Consider the following 22585-nt stretch of genomic DNA (forward strand, 5'->3'; position numbering starts at 1 on the left):
AATGGAGGCTAGCTAGAATGGAGGCTGGCATAACCAGGGTGTCTGCAGGGATGCTCAGCAGAGGCCCACCTCTGGCTGCGTGCTGAGCAGCCTGTCCCACCATAAAGCATGGCAAAGTTTAGTTTGGCAGCAGAGGTGGTGTCTAGCTGCCAGGGCCTTCGAGGGGAGTTGGGAGCTTTTAAATGGAGGTGGAAGGTTTGTGATCACATTTGCTTCCTAGTCTGCAAAAATCCACTATATTCAGGGGGTCTGAAAGGATGGGATCGCCCACTGCAGATAAAGCTCACCTATAGGATGTACTGTGCTCTAATCCCAAGAAAAGCTTGGTAGCTAAATGAAGTGAAGCCTTTCCAGGACATGCCTAGGAGCCCTCCGAGTTGCATCCTTGTGCTGTGGGAATTAGCTCTGCACAGCAGACTCCAGTGACCTCAGCAAGAGTTGTCTCCTCTTATCTCCAGGTCCCTGCGCCACCTCTAATAGGGGAAAGGATGCCATTCCCAAGGGGTGTGTACAAATTGGAGCATGGATAAGCAGAAAGAGGAGACTGCCAACGGCAGGGCAACAGAATATGTCATGTCACACCTGAGGATGCCATTTTGAGAGCTCAAGGCAGGTTGAAGAAAGAGTTATTCTGCTCACTGGGGAAAAACGTTGGAAGGGGCTGGCATCTCTCCCAGACTGGAGCGAATGGTGCTGCAAACAGCCCAGGAAAAACAAAACACGCTTCCCTTTTGTAAGGAAGAGCAGCCAAACCGGGACTCACAGCCTTGGCTCAGAGTCCATCCACAAAGTGCCTGCCACAGTCTGCCCATGGGTTGCGTGGGCAGGAGGACGCTGTTGGTAAGAGTTTGGGGGCAACATGACCAAGCCCTCAGAACCTCTCCCTATACCGTTCACAACTAATTTTAAGAAATAGTAGGAATCAGAGCCCTACAGCACTCCAGGCGTTGACCTCCCCTCACTCATCTGCCAAACAAATAGGCAATCAGGGGTACACCATGCCACAGTCTCCCATTCTTTTCCTTCCAGCCTCACACTGTTCTTAGGTCACCTGGATTTCAGCTCAAGTTTTGTCTTTGTTACTTTGGCTGTATAAAGCACAGTATTTTTACAGGAGATTCACCGCATGTTCCAGCTAGACAAGGCCTGTCTTCTATCTCTGTGATTAACTCTGCGGAAAGGAGACAGATCTATAGAAATCCTCAACAGAAAATACGTAATAGGAAGACATTAGGGGCTACTCCCACTACAGATTACTTTGGGGAAAAAAATGTAAAAAAAAATTAAGGTTGCTACTGCAAGCTTCAATACTGGAGGAAAAAAGTCTTGAAGCTAAACTGCAACAGCCCACAACTTGGGGAGAGACTGACTGAGGGACTGCCATGCTGGGGTACTTGTTGTCTTCCAGGATTATCCCCTCAGAAAACCAAGCTAATACAGACAGATCTCTGCAGAGATTTTAGATCTCGCAGCAGGACGACCTGATGGCCAGGGGACACTTTTAAGCAGAACAGAGAGGTAAAATCCTGCTTTCAATTAATTGCATCACAGGGGAACTGGAGGGCAATTTGGATTAAACTATTAAGGCTCTTTCAATCAGTTCCAAAGGGAAGATCTGAGCATGGAGAATACAGCCAGGAACAGCAAAGAGGGGAGTGAGAGAAACATGGTAAGGGTTGTGAGGAGGGACTGACATACATCTGCCCTGCATAAAACCGTGGGTTCACACGCGTCTGGACCCTGCCACTGCCAGCAGTAGGGACGTGGGGAGTTTGAGGCAGCTGACATGAAACCTGTTGTGTGCAGGTAAGGGGGTCATTAGGGAGTGATTTATTGCGTGCTGACCTGCCTGGAGATCCCTCAGCAAAAGAGAAAGAGTGGTGCCCTGCTACCCTCATATACCCGGTTTGTGTGTGGCCCAGTTTCTAACTACTTATAAAGTAGCCTCTGTTTTAGAGGATCCAACTTCTCAGTCTCTCCATGGGCAAAGCCAGGATTTTTTTGGGTTCGCGCCTGTTGCTGTCTTTAGGATCTGCCTTACTGCTCCTTCTTGAATTAGAAAGTATGCACTACTGGCAGCTAGAAGCAAAGTCTCCTCTCCCCACATAATGCCAAAGACTCATTTCTTCTCTTCAAGTTTAAATAAAGCTCTACTGTTTTGAAGTGCTATAAAGGGCTGGCTTTTGTTCTGTAACTACTGATCAGAGCCTTGCAGCTTCAGGTCATCAGGCCACCACTCAGCTCCTCTGCACCACGCAGCCAGGCCAGCTGCCCCTGGCTGGACAGGGGGAGCATCTGTCTCACTCCCACTTGTAGGACCAGATAACCAGACAGGATCCCATGTTGGAAATCAGCCTAGAAACTGGGGGTGAGACAAGTGCTTTTTCTGTACCCAGCTCAAATTCCTAAGGTACAGCATAAATACCTGACTCAGGCTGTGATATGGCAGCTTTTTTGGCAGAAACATGGAGGCTATGGACTCGGGGATGGCTCTAGTAGTGTTTTCAGGCCTTTAAAGGAGTCATCTTGTGCAGAGAAAACAAAGGCAGATGAGCAGAGACAAAAGAGTAGGTTTGATGAAACAAAGCTAGTTTGTTCATTGTATATAATTAGAAAAGTGGCCCGGTCCTGACTATATCCAGAGCTACAACTAGGAGCAACTACAACAAATCTGAGTTCAATTTACTAAAATAACATCCCCCCAAAAGTAGCTGGAAATCCCTGTATCTGCATTTTAGTTGTGTCCTTTCTCTGCCTTTAAAATTCAATGAATGCCAGATGTCCCTGATTTTGCTCTCCAGCAAACAGGTATCTTGCCCAAACCATCCCTTTTAAATTAGACACCATTTGCTGGAAAGTTAGTTTTGTAAAAGTGAAAAGGGGACAAATGGGAAGGGACAAGTAAAACCCAAGAACTGCCGGCATCTATCATGTGCAAAATGACTGTGGAGGAAGTGGGGGACATGCTGCAGCTGTCATGGCAAACAGCAACAGATTGAGGGCATGGCATAAAGATGCATGGAGCTCTAATGAACAGGAAGAGCAAAGCCAGAGCTACAATTTTATCCTGTGTTGATATTCTACAAGAAAAATGATCACAGAGCATTTATTGCCCCCCTAACAAGATCAAGCTTAATAACAAAGCTACACATGTTATTTACTACAAGGTTTGCCTATTGCATAAGCAGAAATATCTGTTGTCTGGATCCTTGCTGCCTGCTGAGGTCCCTTCTCTAGGAAGGTGGGTCGAGAAGACCCCAAATCAGTGTTTGCGTGAGAGAGAGGATTGATGCTGGGGAAGGGCATGCATATGTGGATTACACTGGGCACCAGCTCAATTACAGTACGGACAAAACACGTAACATAACAAAACCCAGCCCATCAGGCTGCTTCCCTTGCCCATAGCCCCTGCACAGCTCCTATACCCTACAAGACGCTGGTAACAAACAGGCCACAATTTGCATAAGGCAGCTTAACCCAAAGTGGGCTGTCATGCCCAGCAGGCTCAGCTTCATATCCGAGTGACTCTCTAGCATGTCCACTTAAAGTCCCTGAAGGCTTAATGTTCATGGGGCCTTCTGCATAGAGGCTGAATCCCATCCTTGTACAGAAGCCTTGGATAGAAGAATATGTGCTTATAATGCAGAGAAATAGAGGACACAGGAAAGAACACAAAGATGTGAGATGCACAAAGAAGAGCAGAGAGGACCCGGAGCATCCAAGCTGAAAAACGAGGCTCCAGAGCTGCAGGGAGCAGTGGTATGAAGTCTTTTGCTCAGACAGAAGAGACACACACAAGTGGGCAAGTCACGACTCCTGTACTTGGTGGCTTCATGCCCCAGCACTCACAGCTGCAGCACGTGCTCTTGTTACATGCATTTTCCAGAGTGCTCCCCCTCAGCACACTCCCTAGAAATGGCACCTTCTCAGCAGTCTTGCTGTAGAGAGCAGTGGGCTGGTTACTGTCCACTTGCTCACACTGTGTTCCATGACCTGGACAACTTGAACTTGGGCCCTGCTAAAGCAAGTGTGCTGTAAGCCAACTCTCTCCCAACTTTCTTTTATGTTTATGAGCTTCTGCTAACTTTGTCCACCTCCTTACTCAGAGGACCAGGAGGGAAAAAGAAGATCCTGATGTTTAATTTTCATAAGACACAGTATCTGCTTTTATCTTATCTGCTAGAATATGCCTGGGTGTCAGGGAGAAGAAACTGGCCCTGACTCAGCAAAAGCAGGAGCTCCTTCTTTTTTGTGCTGTGTTTGGGAGACTTTCTGGAAGAAACATCTTTATCTGTCAGGCACTGTTTTACAGTTACACCCTGTTGGTGCACATGATTGATTGTTTGGGTATGTTTGCCACATGTGAAAGCATCCCAGGAGCAGTCAAACAAGAATATGAAACTATTGTATTCTTATACTGATATAATTTTCCCTCCTCATTAATTTTTTAAACATCCAAAAGACATTAAAAGCCTGCATTTAAACAAGGTGCAGAGGACCTGGGCAGAGTGACGGAGGACACACATAAGCCAAGTAGCAGGAGAGGAAGGTAGGAGATATCAGTGCATATCAGCAGAAAGCAGGGTTTGGAGGGTGCCGGGGACATGGAAACCTCCTAAGGTGGCTCAGTGGTGAAAACAATGGCTGACACTGCACGTACCTATGAGGTAATACTAGGACATTTTCTCTTCCAGGGATGAGAAAGGAAGCAACAGGCATAAGAAAAGAGAAGGTGAATAGGAGAACGTGGTGTGAAAGGATGAGGGGCTGAACTGTACTCTCAGCAAACACAGATGTGGACAAGAGGCTCACGATTTTCTAAGAAATATTGAGCCCTTTCAGGACTGGTCAGATGCATAGAAAAGGGAGATGAAAGCTGAGCAAGTGTCTTACTTCAATGCCATTGGCCCTGGTAGCAATCTGCACAGCCTTCTCTGCTCCTCCATCATGGCAAGCTCTCTGCTCCTGAGTAGAGTTTGGGTTCAGATGCTGTCGGGTTAGCGTACCAGGGTGCTGCAGGGTCCAGCTCCAGCAGAAAAGTCCACACTGTGAAAACAAAGCCAAGTCTCCCTGAGCAGCTGGTAAAGGAGAAAAAACAAAACGAACAGCAACAACAAAAAAATGGGAAAAAGTGATTTTCTTCAGCTTAGAAACAATGTCTAAGCAGTTCTGTCATGCTGTTCAGGTCATGCTGCTGCCAAGCTGCATCAGGCAACATTCCTTGCAGCACTGCTGATACAATGCAGAAGGAAACAGGAGGAAATGAATTTCTGATATGCCAATTACTCACCAAAGACTTGCAGCATCAAACATGCTCTCAGCAGTCATTTCAACGGGGCAAAATGTTTGCATGGCCCTTGCATTGGTTCAGCTTCTGAAATTCTGCTGAACCACATTATCATTGTATTGCCAGTGTCAGAGCTGCCAGGAAAAGGTAGACCCAGCTAGCTCTTACCTGCTTTTGTTATCAGTTGGCTCGGGTTTCGGTGGTAACTCTCTGCCTGCAGAAAGCCGTACGAAATACAGCAGGGGTAGCATCTGGCTGGGAGGTCTTTAGAACAAACGCATTCATCTTGTCCTTCAGTACTGCTGTTGTACTGGCAGGTCTAGCTGCTCTGAAGTTCGACAAGACAGATTCCCAGCCCTGTCAGAGTGAATCAGTTCCTTTAATTCCTGAATTCAGCTCCTTTAATTCCAGAGCTTGAGCATAACTCTGGGATTCTGAGCCTGCACAGGCAATGCGCAGTCCTCATCAAATAAGCCCCATAGTATTTCCACGAGGTACAGCTGCTGCTATACAGTACGTCTAGTGATGACTCGCATTTACAGATAAAACTGTTCTTCTGGTGATTAAGTTAGTTTGTAAATATCGTTGTATGGCACACATCTAGTCTTCCGTTTTCTCAGAGAGTGGCTGGTGGGTATGCTTCAGTTCTTGTTTCCTGCAACAGGGTTAATCAACTCACAGCGCACCTGAAATTCCATAGAAAAGAGACAGTTTCAGAACTTTGACTCACAACACCCCTGCCTGGATAAAGAATTCACAGGAAAACATTGGCAGCACATGTTGCTGCTTGGCAGAAATGAGGTAGAACCACTCCCATTCCCAGGCTCTAAAATCAAAATCTCCCCATTTGCAGAGACTAGAGAGGCAAAACTGATCTTACACGTAGGAGCCATCTACCCCCCAAGTCACCACTACAAGGCACATGAGAGATGCTGGTTTCCTCCCCAAGGAAAACACAAACACACACAGACATGACAAAGAATTGGTAAAAATGGTAAAAACAACATTAGAGAGCCAGTCCTGCTTCTCACTGATGCATGTGTAACCCTCTTAGAGCTAGTTAGGACACATGCATGAAAATAAAGAATTTGGCATTTGGGCTTTGAAAAACATCTAAGAAAGCTCCACCCTACCAGCATTATTTTTTTAAATCTGTTTTCCATGGGGCAGAAAGTTACGTTATCTTAATTTAACTGAAGGAAGGATGGAAGCACAAAGAGCCCTAAGGTAACCCCATTTCAGTGGTAGACCTGCATACCTCACCATGAGGAAAGCTTTCATCACCAAACTATTTTGGTTCAGCTCAAGCCTGACATCCAGAATGCTTTTTCTGCTGTCTCTTAACCCCCTTTACTTCTCCTAACTTCTCCAGCAAGCAGACTGTGAGCGTACCAGCCACAGCATCTCCATTTCAAATGGTTTGGCTTTCCTTTCCACAACACTATTTCCTGACTCTTTTTTCCAATCTGTAGCTTGCTGAGCAGAGGATTAGGAGAAACTGAATCAGGCAGAAAAATGTTTTCTCGAGGCTGGCCTGCAAATACCACCTTTTCCCTCTAATCTCAGGTACCCAGCAGCTCCTGCTTTGTACTGGATACACAGAAAACTCCCTAAATTATGTGCATGTGAGCAAAGGGATTGTTTTGAAATCAAACCTTCTGAAGTGTATCTTGATCCCAGCTCAACTTTGGACACACTGTTGAAATTTGGATTTAATTAATTCCACTTGAGTTTTGAAATGGTGCGATACATTTTTCAGAGGTTTTTTCCCCCCATTTCCTGGATCAGAGCCTCAACCACATTCATGGAAACACTGAAGGGAAAAAAATCCCTAGCAATAATTCACCAAGTGGGAACTGAAAACATTTGCTGAAGAAGGAACCTCTTGGTCTTTGGATGCTGGGAATAATTCAACCTCTCCTCCCAATTCCCTGAGGCTCAAACAGCCCTTTTTCCGGCAGAGCTGTGGTTATTTGAGCAAGCTGCCCTGGGGACAAGTGCATGTTACTTGTAGGATTTGGGCTGGGAAGATCAAGCACATGGATTTGTAGGCAAGAAGGGTTTTGTGTTTTAATAACTGCCAACAGGCCCACAGAAGAGCCTAAGCTTGCAGGAAGAAAAGCCTGCTTGGCAGAATTCAGCTCAAATATCTTGGAAGCACGCAGGAAAGCGCAGACATGTCTGTGAGCATCATCTCCTTCAGCAGTACAACATTTTGCATGCAACAAATGTACCGATCCAGGACTCATACGATCTCCACTTTACGCTCCTCTCCTATATTGCTATTTTTTGAAGACGTTTCCCAGCGTACCACGTGCCCAATCAATAAAATTACTATCACTCAATAAGCAGTAAGCCGTCTGCCCTGCATGCGCTATTTGCGGCTGTACAAACAGGACCATGAGACATGGTATTGGAGTAGTGCTACCTCCAGAAACAGACACTGTAGATTTCCAGGGCAGCAAGGTGTCTGAATCTTTGGGAAGAGACAGAGAGCAAACAAGGATGCTGCCACAGCATTCCCTCCATCTCCCGCAGGTGACTGAGACATACTTTGATTGGAATGAAAACCCCATGCAGGGCCACTGGAGGGTTCTAGCATTACCCTTCAGCTTCTCTCTCCTCCTTAAAAGAAGGTGTTGGGTTTCCACAAGTGATTTTCTTCCTCTGCCTCCCAGAACAGTCCCAGAAGCATCACAGGGGCCCGGAAGGAGGCTGAAGAGGACAGGAGATCTCAACAGGGAAAGTGAACAAAAAAATCTGTGTCATTTTGAATTCTTTGCTCCCAGTGAGTTGAAACCTCTCAGAGCATCCATTGATCTACAATTCCAGCCATTGTGGGTGGCGAGGAGACCCTCTCCACTTCACCCCAGCTCTAATAGCTCGTCTCTCTGCTGGGGCGATGGAGGTTCTCCTCACACCTTGACAGAAGCCAGATACATCCTCTAGGGCTACAGAAGTAGTTCCAGTTCCTGATGTTCAGCTATGTTATTAACACACAGTATCCATTGCCTGAGTTCTCCCTGACAAACACCAGAAACACTCGGAACCTGAACTTCCTAGGCCATCCTCATGTCGTTGACAGAAAATCAAAACCAAACCCTATTTACAAACAGAGCAGGAGAGGCCAAGAAGCCCATATGTAGAAATGTAGAAGAAACTTGGTCCTGATATGCAACGAGCACGTTTGCAAATGGTCTGCAGGGTGAAAATGGGTGACCCAAACTAATCCCAACTAGGAGCTGGGCTCACAGTGATGTCCTGAATACTAGTCTGACTACTAGGAGAGCAGATTTTGAACTAAGTGCTCTCTTCTTCTTGCAAAGCACACTCAGAGCAGCAGAATGTGTTAATGCCTGGTCATCACCCAACCTCCACTCTGTGAGCTGCTAGCAGGTAAAAGTACTGCCAACCTGCATGGAAAACACATCCATCTACTTCCCGTCTATCATGTTTTCTCAAATCCATTACACATAAACCTAGAATACACAGAGGGCAATGTACATACCGATTGTATAAATTCCTCTTCAGAAATATACAGCATGACCAAAGACAAACCACAATCCTACAACTGAGCACACATTCAGGACAGATGCACTACACAACTCACGTTTCCTTTACTGCTAAGAAATAATTTCATCAGTTTTGTACTCCTGTGTTTTGTGATAGCTAACTGGCTCTCACCCCAAGATTCTTGTCACCTCTAATGACTTCTGAACCTAAAGCAAAAAACTCAACTGGATTCAAATTTATTGGACTGCAGACCAATAGTCTCCAGTTTACATGGTACAGAGTCCGTAGATTTTAGCCCTCTGAGTGCCACTTGGTGATGCAGACAAGAGACAGCGGTGGAATCTGACACCTCTCTGGAACAGCCACTGTCTCCCTCCAAACACCTATAGCCCAAGAATTGAATCATGGGGGGGGGCTTTCTTCCTCAGCAACTGAACCTAATATTTTCAGATGAAGCGTTTCCAGGGTAGAAATTCTTTAAACATTTTGCCACCAGTAAAATGCTTTTTCATTGACAGAAAATATTTGGGCATAATTAGCACCTTGAAATATAAATGGAAGACAAAGCACCTTTGTTTTGATCAGCTGGAAACAGAAGTGATCCATTTTGATTTGAAGTGACTTTACCTCAACAGTTAAAAACAAACTGAAAAAAAAATTAAAATGGAAATGAGTTGAGGCTTTTACTTGAACCAAGATGCCTCTTAAATGTTTTGGCATGAACACTGAATTTCCCAAATCTCTTTACACTGTTTATTTCTAAATACCGGATGTCTGGTTTGCTTGGAGAGGGTGTGTGCGTGTGTGTGTGTATAAAGTATTTGCCTGGCTCGTCTGTCCCAATGTCACAATCATAAAACACAGACTTGAACTCCTGGCACTGGGGGAAAACACAGCAGACAAAGAAAGGGCAGGAGAGAGCAGAAATTATGGTTGGAACTGCTTTTCCAGTAATATGTGCTAGGGTTCTCCTCCGTAGCAATTTCTGGGAGCCTAAATCACTTGCTATGGTGGTATCACCTGACACAGAGGGAGAAAGGGATCAGCACAGGGGATACAAGTGAAGACGCAGTTTTGCTCCTTCGACAAGCTGGTGGTTTTCCATATATCCAGCTGAGTTTCTTTAGAAAGTTTTCCTGTATTTCTAGGGAGAGGACAGGCTTTGTAAGGGAGAATAAAAACGTACTTTCTGAGCGTAAGCCCCGTGGGACAAGCACTGACTTCTCACAAAAGCTTTGCCCAGCACACTCCCCAGCAGGGCAAAGCATGGAATAACTGACACTGTGTAACCATGTGAGGTGTCACGAGGCATGTTATTCCATCTCGGTCCTTCCAGCACCCTGAATGAAGAATCTATGGTAATTACTCATAATCAATTCCAGATTGCATTTCCAAGGACCTAATCTTCAGCTTCATAGCAAAAACACAGCACCTAAGCCCAGCTTGAGAAAGATGCTGGTCATCTGCCATCCAAAAGGCACGAGGTGGCTGGGCAGGGAACACCAAGCCTTTGTCTCCTTTCACATTTAAGAGAAAAGCACTGTTCTTGCTGTTGGGCTGCTGCCAGAGCTATTTCTATCAAGTGAACCCACCGTGGACAGCAGACTGTGTAGTCAAGAATTTAACAAGCCAAAATGTCTCCCCTGATATTTGGGCTACTAAAGACACACAGCTCAGCACAGCAGGTTTCTTCCAGCAGCTAAGCTGTCAGCCACGGGCGTCCCTTGCTGTCTGTGCACACAGGCTGGGAGCACAAAGGGCCAGGCACGCTCTTCAACTTAATGAACCACAGAAAGACCAAGCCAGCATGACAGCAGATGCAAACAAGAATGTAATTAGAGGTGGATTATAAATCTCTGGCTAGGTACCTGGAAACACTTGCATTGTGAGAGAAAGCAACAGCTTTGCTGATGGCATTTGGACTTAATTTAGGTCACGATTACAGACAGGGTGCTCTGAGCTGGCAGGGGTCAGATGGCAAATCAAAAACAGGCTCCTATTTGTCTTGACTCCTGCTGCTGGCCTCACCTTTCCAGCCCCACAGCCCAGACAGAAGCAAGCACTGTTTTCCCCTGGCCAGCTGGTGAGCAGCAAGCGTGGTGCAGTTCATGCTCACTCTACTTGCACTGTGTCTGTCTGCAGAGCAGAAAAAACAACATAGTTAAGTTCTTTTGCTCTAAAGAACATTAATATCCAGAAAGCAGAGGAGAGCTCTAAACCCAGCAGGGGGAAAGCACAGGTCAGCTGATCCGTAGGGAACCCCAGCTGAAGCCACAGGCCCTGCACACTCTGACATTCAGAGAACCCAGATGCAGGCTTTCAAAGAGACCTCCGTGCCACTCAGCTTCCAACTCACAGCCTGGAACATTTCTTGTCAGCCAGGGTAACACCCCAGAGCATGGCAGTTCCAAGACCTTTACTGGCTTGTTTCTTTCTCTGTACAAAATGGGATAAGCAGCACAAGCTGGTGGGGAGACCCTCAGCCAGGAGAGAATCGGTGGAATATGCCTGCCCACCGGAGCACTATTTCTGTTCAGAGCTGTTCCTCTGCCTCGTGATACAGTTCCCAGGTGGATCTTTCTCAAGTTTGGGGCTGTCACTGGAGTGTTTCTTGCTCTTGGTGTTGAAATTTGAAAACACCTACTTTGAACTGTCTTCCTTACACCGTGTCACACTTTCTAGATAAGCCTGGCATAAAGCTTAAACCTGCACATGCTGCCTCAGGCAGGTGCCAGTGAGTGGGAGTTAGCAGCAGAGCACCGTGAACTTAAAAACTCTCTGCTGTTCCCAGAACCACACCGTGCCAGTGGTATCTGCAGCCAACTAGGGGTAGGCAGACGCCTCTGAAGCAGTCTCCAATCCTTGATACCGAGTGGAAGGAGCTACAACTCACCCAAAGCTGGAGAGCACATGCTTGGCAGAGCAGGTGGGAGACTTCAGACCTCTGTATCCCACCACCAGATCTCGCTGTCTCTCCTAGAGCACCTCAGCTGTTCTTTATCCTTGTCTGTGTAGGACAGAGAAGCCACAGTCTGATCAACCCAGGAGACAACCCTATGAACAAACAGAGCGTGGAAGAACATTAATGGACAGGTTAATAAATGAGCTGATTTTTCCAAGGGCTGGCTGGCATTTGAAGTGTTAACGACTGAAGGCTACTGTATGATTTCAAAGCTCGCTGCTGTGGACACTGGCTTTGTTTGAGGCCATTTGCATTTCAGGCCCACCAGCTCTCATTCATCTCCAGAGAGGCATATTTAGCTGCCACTTGAACTGAACCCTGACTGACACTTCATGCTGATTTTCTCAGGCATTGGGTCGTTGGTCAGTGAGTCCTGGCAGGAGAGCAATACGAAAGTAGCTGCAAAGGTTGGGGTCTAATCTAAAATCCCTCGGAGTCCCTGCAAAACATTCCTCTGCTATCAGTAGCCTTTGGATGGGGGCCATCACAAACAAGACACATATTATAGTACATCACAGTTATTTCAATCCAGGAGAGCAAAACATGTTTCTAAGGGACAACTAGCAGCTGGAGAATGGAGTGAGTCCAGTCCCCTGAATTTTACTCCTAACAGCTCGTGACCCATCAAGTGCTTTCCTGGGGAACCCTGCTCACTCTGTTGGTGGGGGACCCTTAAGACCATCAGTTTTACTACTAAACCTTCACATGGTCTTGCCCCAGTCCCCTTCCCTGCTATCACACCACAGTGCAGAACTGCTGCTTGGACCAAATACACACATTGCTCCTAGCCAGAACCACTCCATCCCTGGCAGACATGGCTCTGCTGCAGAGCCCCACAGGGGCCATTCGATGCCTCTGAGTTCACAGTTCTCTAAATAACTCACTGGTGCCAGAGGGCACATCTGCTCTACACGTGCTCACCAGCAGACAGGTGAGGTTTGGTATCATCTGAATAATCCAAAAACATTGTTTTCTGGGGGTTTTCTTCCTTCAGCTCCATTTTCTATGTTTACCTGAAAGACATCAGGGCAGTGTGTGGAGGTGCAGAGCCTCTGAACATGAGGGGAAAAAAGATGACCAGAGAAAGGGGCTGGGAAATTCAGAGAAGTAAAGGGATAAAAATAAGAGGAACAATACACACTGCATTCTAGGGTGAGCCTCTGTGTGTGTGGTCACCCGTTTGTTGTTTATTCCTTCCCAAATTCAAAACAGCCCTGTTGTTGTGTTAGTCACAGAAACAAGCGTGTCTGTCCTCCTTCAAGGGATCTGCTTCCACCACACAGTGGCTGTATACTTCGCTGGAGCCATGTTGGCTGAGGAAGGACAATGGTCCCAGCCTTTGCTATCGTTGTTGATGCTGAAGTTGGATCCCAGTCTCTCGGGCACGTCTGGGGCTCTGCCAATACGCTTGCTGATTTTTAAGCATATAGGACAATACATTGGCAATTATTCTCCTGCAACAGAGCCACTGTCCTTGGGAATCCAGGGCTTCACTTGGCTTCTGGAGCCACTCTTGATGCAACATTCCGCTAATGTTGTTTTACTGCCCTTGCTGACCAAATTGAAAACCTCAGCAGCCTCTAGAAATGCAGCCTGTGTGGGACCAGTGGATCACCTCAACTGTTGTTCAGGGATGCATCAAACAGACTTTTTTCCGGATAGAACTAGAAGCCATATAAGCTAATCTCACCCCCCTGTAAAGGGCTTTCCATTTCTTGTGTTCTACCAGTTTGCAGACATCCTACCACCTGTAGCATTTTAACTCCTTAACACCACACTATTCTGAATAGGACTGTAAACTAAAACAAGCAGCACACTGGGAGGCGGACAGCCCAGGTTTTCCTCCAGCAAAGCAAGGCAAAGAAAAGTTAAGCACATCCTGAGCCTCAAAGAGCAGACAACTTCTGAAGAATAGACAACTCAAAACACAGACTTCCATCATAGCCCACAGCTGCAGCCTTTGACAGAGAGAAGACTTAAAACTAAAAGCTGTCCTAGGGCAGACTGGGTCAAGCCCAGCCAACTTGGAGATCTTCCCCGCCAGAGTGCAGCATGAGACAATTAAAAGAAGAGTAGAAGGCCTTACTAGAGGGATACACATATCCTTCTAGCAATTAGCAGTTGGGATGAAAGCTTTGTGCACACCGGTTGCAGGAGAGGATGTGCTTTGTAGTGCTGTTCCCCATGGCTCCATCCCCCATGGCTCTGTGCTCAGCCAACTTGAAAAAGATCCTTCTGAAACCCAGTTACATCAGCACTCATGTGCCACAGCCAATTATTTCTCTGTCAAATGGTGCCTAATTATGGGCAATCAACTATTTAGTGCAGAAGCTTTCCTGCTTGGCAAGGTGGGAGGCATACCTTGCCTCAGGGCTCTCAGTGCTGTCTGTGCCCAAGCAATGGGGGGTTGCTGGGGGTTCACAGACAGATTACATTGGAGTCACGAGCCCAGCAAACACAAGGAGATAATCCACCAAATGTGGTCAAAGAGACCAGCAGCATGTGTGAGCACACCCTTCGGTATACTCTGCCTTCCAAAGCAGCATGGTTTAAACCGGATGGGCCCATGACAATGTTCAGTGTGCTATCTTGGATTAAAAACATCCTTCTTTTCTGCCACTTATTGCTGTCTCAGAAGATGTTGCAGAACACCTCTACACATAGGACTTCACCTGGACAGTCTCACTTACATCTGTAGTTAGTTGTCTGGGGGCTAACCTTGAACAAATGCCCCCTAGATCAGACTGGGTTAGGGCGTGACCATACAGGTCACATACTGGTCAGGCCAGTAGGTGGGAGATAGCTGGGAATTCCCTCATTTTATTTAGTATCGATGAGGACAGCCTACCTGGCAATAGCCTTGGATCTTCTTATGCAAGATGGAGGGAACTCTAGATGGTTTGTGAAAAATAAGTCATGGCGGTAGGCATCAGATGCTTTTCCCACTCTAAAATATACAGAAAAGGTATTATTTTAGCTCATCTAAAAATGCACTAAGAGCACATGAATAATCCAGTTACAGGAAAGAATAGGGCAGATGCCAACCCTGTTAGGGGAACAGGAGTAAAGCAGAGATAAAAGCAACTTATACACTTTAAAAATAAATCGATAAATAAAATTGTTTTACTCTTTTCCTCTCAACCTGCTAGAATATGCAGTTAGCTCACTTACAAATCAAACAGTGATGGCTTACAGAAAAATTGCTACAAGTTCTTGTTTGCTCCCCTTAACTTCTGAAGGGTGAAGTCAATGCTCCCATGGAAAAATTACTAAGAAGTTTCTAGTTTGGTGTGTCTTCCAAAGTTATATGAATTTCAGTAAAACCAAAACATTTTCTGAGAAATTTTCAATCCCCTCCAACCTCTGTCAGCTTTCCACACCTCCCAAACAAATCTGTGAAAAAGGATATTCGTGGTAAAGTTTCCATCTGGATAAAGAACGTTTCATTAAGGAACAGAACGAGACACTGAATAAAGAGTTCAGACCAATTCTAGTTGAAACACTGGCTAGATGTATTTCTCCAAATTGCTTTTCTTCATCTACTTTCATATTATTTTCCTGCATTTTTTTAAATGGAAAAAATATTCCAATAAAGAGGACTTGGAGGGTCCCAGTTTGAACTATACAGAGCTTTTATAGCTGCTGGGCGCTTAGCAGATCGGGGCTCTGTTTGTTTTAAATATGCATTACATTTATTCCAAATAAACTCCATAAATCAATCTGAGTAATAGAAACCAGAAAAGTTTATGCAAAACAAATATAGAAAGTCATAAATACTGTGTTTAAGATGTCATTTTTGTGGCTGGTATATTTCTATGGTATGTTTTTACTGTTCGTGGGATAATTTTTTCAGAAACATTAAAATCTTTCCTCCCCTCCATTCTCTATAGGTTTATCCCAAAGAAATAATGAGGCTAGCTCTATAAACCAGCATTTATTAAATCCAAATGGGCACTTCATCTTACAGTAGCTTTCAATATAATCTATTTGATCTTTCAGAGTAGTTGGAAAATGATTTCAAGGGGAACTTTCACAGAACAAATTAACTTGAAAGAAGAGAACACTTTATACCCCAAAGAGGGAGGAAAGCAATTTCCTCAGTTTGTCTGTCTCTGGATTCCCCTTCGCCTGACGGCAGATATGCATGCTTGAAGAGGCACTCTCTCTGGCTGCTATTGCATGATCTCAGCAGCGATGCCAGGATCCTATGGAAAGCAGGGTCACAGACTCACAGACCCGTAAGACTATGGTTGTGACAAGTTTATCTCTGGTGAAACTCCAGATTGCAGATGAGATAGGAAAGAACAGACTCATATGGAAACTAAAAACTGTTTGTCCAAGCTGCAATTAAATTCTACCTCTTAAAAGTTATCTGTTTTTTTTTTTTTTTTTTTTTTTTTTGGAGGGACTTTATTACCTGCTTGCTACAGCTCTTCAGAGTAAGCAAAACCAGCGCTGGGGCCATAACCTAGTCAGCAGATTCAGGGACTCGGATTTTAAGAATCCAAAGCTTAAGGCATTACAGGTCCTCAGGGAGAGGTCAAGGCCCTGGGACAGATGAGGTGCCAGTTTTTGGGGTGTTCCACCAAGTACTAAATCCATCAGCTGGGGAACATTATGACTCCCATAGCCCAACATTTCTCTTTGTATTCGTATTCTCTTTGTATTTGTATATATTTGTATATATATATTTGTATTGTATGTAACTCCTGCATGCATCAACAACCCTGTCTGAGCAAGTTTCTCAGTTAACCAGGATATTAGGAATCTCCATCCAGCCTGAAAGCTCTGTATGAATCATCTTCATTAGCCTATTTACAAATGCTAATTTTCTGTCTCCACACATGTGGAGGCTGCAGGAACCAAGAAGAGAATGGAGCCGAGAAGGATGAGGCATTTGGGGACATGGGGTCGAGGAAAAAAACAAAGAAGGTTTCTCTGTTTGAATGCCAGAGGAGAGCTCTTGGACTGCGGGAGCAGCCTGGCTGAAGCATTTCATCCTAGGCCAGGATAAAGGGAAGAAATAAAGAGCCAGAATTGAACTGTTCCCTACAGCACACTGAACTGATGCTCTCCATCTCCAGTGTCTGCTGTTCTACAGTCCCTTGGAAGGTTAACAGGTTTATTTGAGGAGTGCTGGCTTTACTTTCCAAGGCTGCATAAGCTCCCAGGAGGGAAAGTTTATGATTTTGAAAGGCTTTAGGAAAATATTTCCTTAATTTGTTCTTTCAGAGACCAGATATTTTTGTTTCATCCTCTTGGTGAGGTTAGGAATGGTATGTACATAAAGCTTCCCTATAAATTGATTTCTTTTATTGGAATGAATTACTGTTAAAGGCATACAGTACTGGGAGTAATACTGCAAGATCTAAACCAGTACCTACCAGGTTTTCTTCCATAACTGTACGGTGGGGTAGGGAAGGGCTGATCCTTATTTTAGACGTGGGGAAACCGAGGCATTTTGTGAGGACAAACGTGACTTGGCCAAGTCAAAAAAAATAGCCAGTGGCAGGTTCCAAAAGCCCCATCTTGGTATCCTAGCAATAACTGCCTATCCTACTTCTCTAACGATAAGGTTGCCTTTGAGATCTCCAGCACCGAAGGCGTAGAGGAGGCTGAATATGCAGGTAAGCCTTTCTTGGCTCCTGATGAAAGCTTTGTACTCCACTCAGCAATGCCCTTCTGGCAGACACATACTGGAGAGATTGCCTGCAGGCAGGCACAAAAGTAGGATCTGCCAAGAGCACAAACGTTGTCACCTCTCACTGGACACCTACCTTCCCCAGCACCTAAAACTCTACCCAGAGCCAACAACAACCAGACTCCAGACAGGGATTACCTACTGGCTCAGGGCTGTGAGGAACCTCAGTTCACCTATAATCACCTTTCCCACCACAAGCAATCTTTGTCTGAGCTAAGGGCCGTGGCCTGGCTTCCCTGTGGGCCAGCTACAAACTGCTTCCCTATACTCTCTGTAACCTTCCAAGAGAGACAAAATCATTTGCTGCTCTGTGTTTAAGCCAGACAGGTGGTTTTACTACATGCTGCTCAGTGGATGCCATGTTCCAGCCCTGCAGTGGCTGTATGTGACTAGTTTAAAGCAAGACTGGGCAACAGAGGCTAGGAAAGGAGACATCCCTCTTATGTGTTTCCTGAATGGGTTTTGTGACACTTAACTTACATTTGAAAGTCTCCTGTCCTCATCTTACAATTAAAAATAATTCTCCCCTCATTTCTTTCCTAGGTGAAGCAGAAGCAAGTTGCAGAAGTAACATGGATACCAGAAAACCCGTTCAAAGGCAAGGGATGCACTGAATAGGCTGTCGGCCATGTTATTAAATTACAGGAGTAAAACTAGGTGGCTGGAGCAGGTACGGTTCTTCAGGACACCAGACTTCCCTGCTCCAGTCAGGGAGCTGCAGTCACACTGGATCAGGTGCTCTGGGCATTTGCAAGGAGAGCTGTGTGGTGACAGCCTCTCAGAGCTATTGCTACAGCCAACTTTGAGAAAGGCTGTTGACAAGGAGGAGAACTATAACAAATGGGTAACTCCCACGACAAGGCAGAAAACTATTTATAGCAACCTTGAACTCCACGGCTGGCTAAACCTACTGTGCTACTCTGCAGATGCAGAGAAACAAAACAAGACACCCGTTCTCTTCAGGTGGCTGGATAAATCAAGCAGAGCATGAAAGCATGCACAGGGAGACTGACACTCCTGTGCGTTGATCCAGGATCAACAGTACAGGATCAAGCCCATGAGTGCTTGGAGAAAGTCTCCCCTCAAAGCATCTCTAAGAGATGCTCTCCATCTAAGACTCTCTCTGGAGAGTCTTAGATGGATCTGAACTCCCCCAAAATGTCTGTATGTGGGCCAAGGTTTTGCAGAAAAGACTGATGGTGTTTCAGGATGGAAGTGCAGAGAGCTAGGGGTATATGTAAATATATCAGAGATACAGGGCCAGGGTAGCTGGCCAGCAGGCTGGATGTAGATGTGGAGCAGCTCTGCTGTGCCGTTCAGCAAGCTGCCAAGGAAGCAGAATTGCCATGTAAGAAAGTAAAGGCAAGATGTACAGGAGCAGGGTCTCCCTCGTGCAGCCTTTGGCAAGCTGCTGGAGGGAAGCAGCATGCTTCTGCAGATGCAGAGGAGCTGTCAGGGGACAGGATGCTCCTCCCAGTTCTGGCTGAGGCTCTGCAGATGCTCTAGCCAAGTCACGTTTTAACAGCCCCATGCCTCAGTTTCCCCAGCTGTAAGCTATTATAGGGATGTTTTGTGGCTGAACACAACCCCGTATCCACAAAGCAAGCAGAGCTCTTTGGACAGATGATCCCAAGGAATATAAAGCATTTACTTGAGATTTTTTTCCTGTGCTTCTCTCTGATCTTTGATGCTGTCACCTAAATAATTTACAATGTGAAGAAGGAAAGAAAAGACCAGAAGCAATCACACCAAAGCATCCAGCCTCCTCCAGGCATGGCCCAGGAGTTTTGAGTTTTGGGGAGAGGAGGAATGTGCTCCCACCCCACCCCCTCAGACTTCTGCATGATGACATGCAAGTGATTGCTGATCCTTTTCTGGCTCTGGGGACTGACAGACTTTGAAGTTGGCTTGGCATCCCCAGTTATAAACTGGGACTTCAAGTGATCAAAGGTGCCAGCATTTGCTGACGCCTCATGAATGAAGTGGGAGCTCAGAATTTGGGATTGGCTGCTAATGTCCCCAACAGCGTCATGAGCACACTGCAGGCAATCTGGTGGCCTTTCCTTGCCTGCTTGACGTGTCACGAACAGCAGACGGAGGGCAGGCTATGGCACTGTGAGACATTGTTTCTTATCTGTTTCCTAGCATGAAGGATATATTCTGGAAGTAATTCTAGCACAGGATTTCCTACATGAAAACCAGACCTTCAACAAAGAGGCACTAGTGACAACAAAAATTGTAGTTAAGCTTTTTAGATCACAGCTGGAGCTTGCAGATGTGGCAGGCAAGGGAAAATACCCCTTCTTTTCATGGGAGTGACTTCGGTTTAGGGACTACACTCCGTCCTGGGTGCATTACGTGGACTGAGACTGGACAAGAGTTCTTTGGTGTCCTAATCCTTCTCAAGTGAATGGATTTGGGCTGGAGAAAAGGAGAAAGGAAGACATGGAGTGGCTCTGAGTTCACAACTGCCTATCAACAGCCTGAGAGCCGCCCTCTTTCATGTGAGGCATATGGGACACAGATATGAGTTGCTTCCAGCCTGATGTGGCTGGAAGGGGTGAGGAGGGCAGGATCTGTGCGAGAGGTTTTACAACCTGCAGCCCGAGTGCCAAGCCACCAGCCCCCATGAGCTGTGTCAGGTGCGCAGGTATAAATCAAACTCCTGGATGTGAGACTTTTGATTAACGTGTCCATGGACTCTCACGTTCCTTGCACCGTGCTTTGAAATTTGAACAAGCAAAGCTCTGTACAGCAGTTAATGAGGGTGCTGGGACAAGCACATTGCCTGGTGGAGACAGGAGCAGAAGGAGCACAGGCTAGTCAAGTAGCCTTTTGATAGACCAGACTCACTCAGCACAGAAATGCTGGCTGAGTCTGAATTCCAGCTATGAACCCTGACTGCCCTCATCCCGAGGTCCTCCTCGGGAGAACTGCTCAGTGTGACAGCAGACCAGACCCTGACCCTTCACTGACTGAATGGCTGTCCTTCCAATTCCAGCCTCGTAGTTTTGTAGCATTTCACACATTCAGAGCCCTAAAATTACACCATCATTCGCTACCATGAAGATACTTGCACGTTACACCATGACAGTCTGTCATCCTCATGATCAGAACCATGTCATGTGTTTTTTTCTGGATTTATACATGTTAACCAAAAGCCATGAATTCCAGACTCCCCAGGCACTAATAGATTTTAAATGAGCCAAGTGATATTCATTACACTGCAAAGGGACCACTGAGACATTACCAAGAACACCTTTGGAGTTCTCCGTACACCTCCTGAACAGAGCTTATCAGTATCTGTCCTAACTAGGAAGCAGTTACAGGCTGTAAAATTCACATCACATATCCTGCTACTGAGATACTGTTCTTGGCCCAGAGGTTCAGTTCAAAGACACCCAAGCCTCATGCTTGAAATTCAAGCCCACCTTTCTGTTTCCCCTCCACCCCATGATGAAGGGATCAAATTCACCCTTTGCTGTGACTTACCTTTTTCTTTTTTTTAACTGGAAAACCATTAAAGACTGACATGCTGTTCACAGACATGTCACAGCTCTGAACTCAGTCTGGTCTTGGTGAAAAGTGGCCCCATACTTTACACTGCCCAACACAAGTCCAAAACAGTCTGCCTGAAAAAAAAAATTACTAACTCAGACAGTATTAAGACCGGGAAGGCTGCATTAGTCCAAACAAAATGTCTCCTGAGAGCATTCAAAGACCACATTCAGTATGAAAGCAGAGGGTATACTGAAAGCAGAATCTACTCAGTTATAAGGCTTAATACGTGGACACAGCAAGTGGGAGACTAGGCTACCTCTTTGAGCAGACCCCCAGTTTGACCCTGACAGCACAGGAGCTTTGGACAAAAGTCTCCATCAGGCTGTTATTACCCTGTCCTGCAACGTATCCAAAAAGAAATCAAATGCCTTTGCATTTTCCCAGCTTCATTAGTGAGAGCTTCCAATAGCAGACAGACAAGATTATGTTCTCACTGTGTTTGCCTCCTTTCTTCCCCTTCTTACTGCTGCTTTTTCTTCTCTGGCTTCACCGTTCCAAAGCTCATCTTTGCTTGGCCTTATGCCTACTAGGAAACAGTCAAATTCCAGCAACAGCAGCCCAGCCCATCGTGATTAACTTCTTTTCTCTGAAACACCATTTCTTGAAAGCCATCTGAACAACCCTTCAGAAGCTCTCTACAACTAGAAAGGAATTAGTACTTACATTAAGAACCTTAACCTTCCCTGTTTTACACCTTAGCTGCTTTGCACACCTGCTCTGCTTTGAGTGATAATTTTATAACTTAAGAATTCAAGGAGGTATCAATAATCCAATAGGCACATACTCAGTCTTGGGGACCTAAGAATTTACACTGATGTGCAACCTAGTTCATCTCCCTTAGATCTGAAAGCTCCTTTAAGTACACACTTTGGCGAAACCTTGAAGAATACCAGGCTTTTGAATAAGAACTGAAATCAGAACTGCTTTTATGAAGCACCATCAAATGAAAAAGGTCATTCAGAAATCTTGTGTGATTTAATAAATACATATATAGTTTAGCTGCTTGGGTTTCTTATTAGGGAACTTAATTGCTGTATTTTAGTTTACTTGCCATTTTTTAACTAAAAGCATTTTCATTCTTTATGAGGCAGTCAGCAGGTGTACACCTAACTTTATGTCAACATCTGAAAACTACTTATTGCTCATTTAACTCAGAGAAAATTAAAAAAATTGGACCACGTCTCAAGAAAAATAAATAAAAGGAGAATGCTGTGGAGTTAGAGCAGAGGTTTAAAAAAAATCAAAAACAGGAGAGGCTCTCTTGAATACTTTTTCCAAGCGCTGTTGTTATAGGTGTTTCCTGAGGAAGTGACTGACTTTTCCCTCCCCTACCCCCTTCAAGATTTTTTTTTTTTTAAAGCAGAGTCTGAGAGGTGTAAGCAAACCACAGCAAGCAAGCATAGTGGACAGTTATTTAGCTTTACTGCTTGAATAAACTGATGGGAAGAGAAACAGGCCTTTTTACTCCAGTTCAGTAAAGCAAAGCAGGGAATAAAAGTAGTCGTGTGCTTAATTTTAGGCAGGTGCCTTGCCAGGCTATGGCCTCTACAAAGCCACACAA

The 22585-nt window shown here is 45.4% G+C and overlaps 1 protein-coding gene and 1 long non-coding RNA gene across 2 annotated transcripts in view; one reads left to right on the plus strand and one right to left on the minus strand.

Annotated features, from left to right (window-relative positions):
• Window positions 1-22585, plus strand: part of LOC308179656 (uncharacterized protein) — a 224520-nt gene that overhangs the window by 91400 nt on the left and 110535 nt on the right. The window lies entirely within an intron of this gene.
• The window catches only part of LOC308179670, a 43146-nt gene continuing 23408 nt past the window's right edge, over window positions 2848-22585 (minus strand). The window contains exons 8-12 of the long non-coding RNA XR_013940472.1: window positions 20956-21095; window positions 14611-14709; window positions 11694-11854; window positions 5456-5973; window positions 2848-5046 (exon numbers count right to left, since the gene is read on the minus strand). This is a non-coding gene — a long non-coding RNA (uncharacterized lncRNA). The remainder of the gene's footprint in view (window positions 5047-5455; window positions 5974-11693; window positions 11855-14610; window positions 14710-20955; window positions 21096-22585) is intronic.

This window comes from Anser brachyrhynchus, assembly GCF_964034855.1.
Source record: "Anser brachyrhynchus genome assembly, chromosome: 17".
Classification (NCBI taxonomy): domain Eukaryota; kingdom Metazoa; phylum Chordata; class Aves; order Anseriformes; family Anatidae; genus Anser; species Anser brachyrhynchus.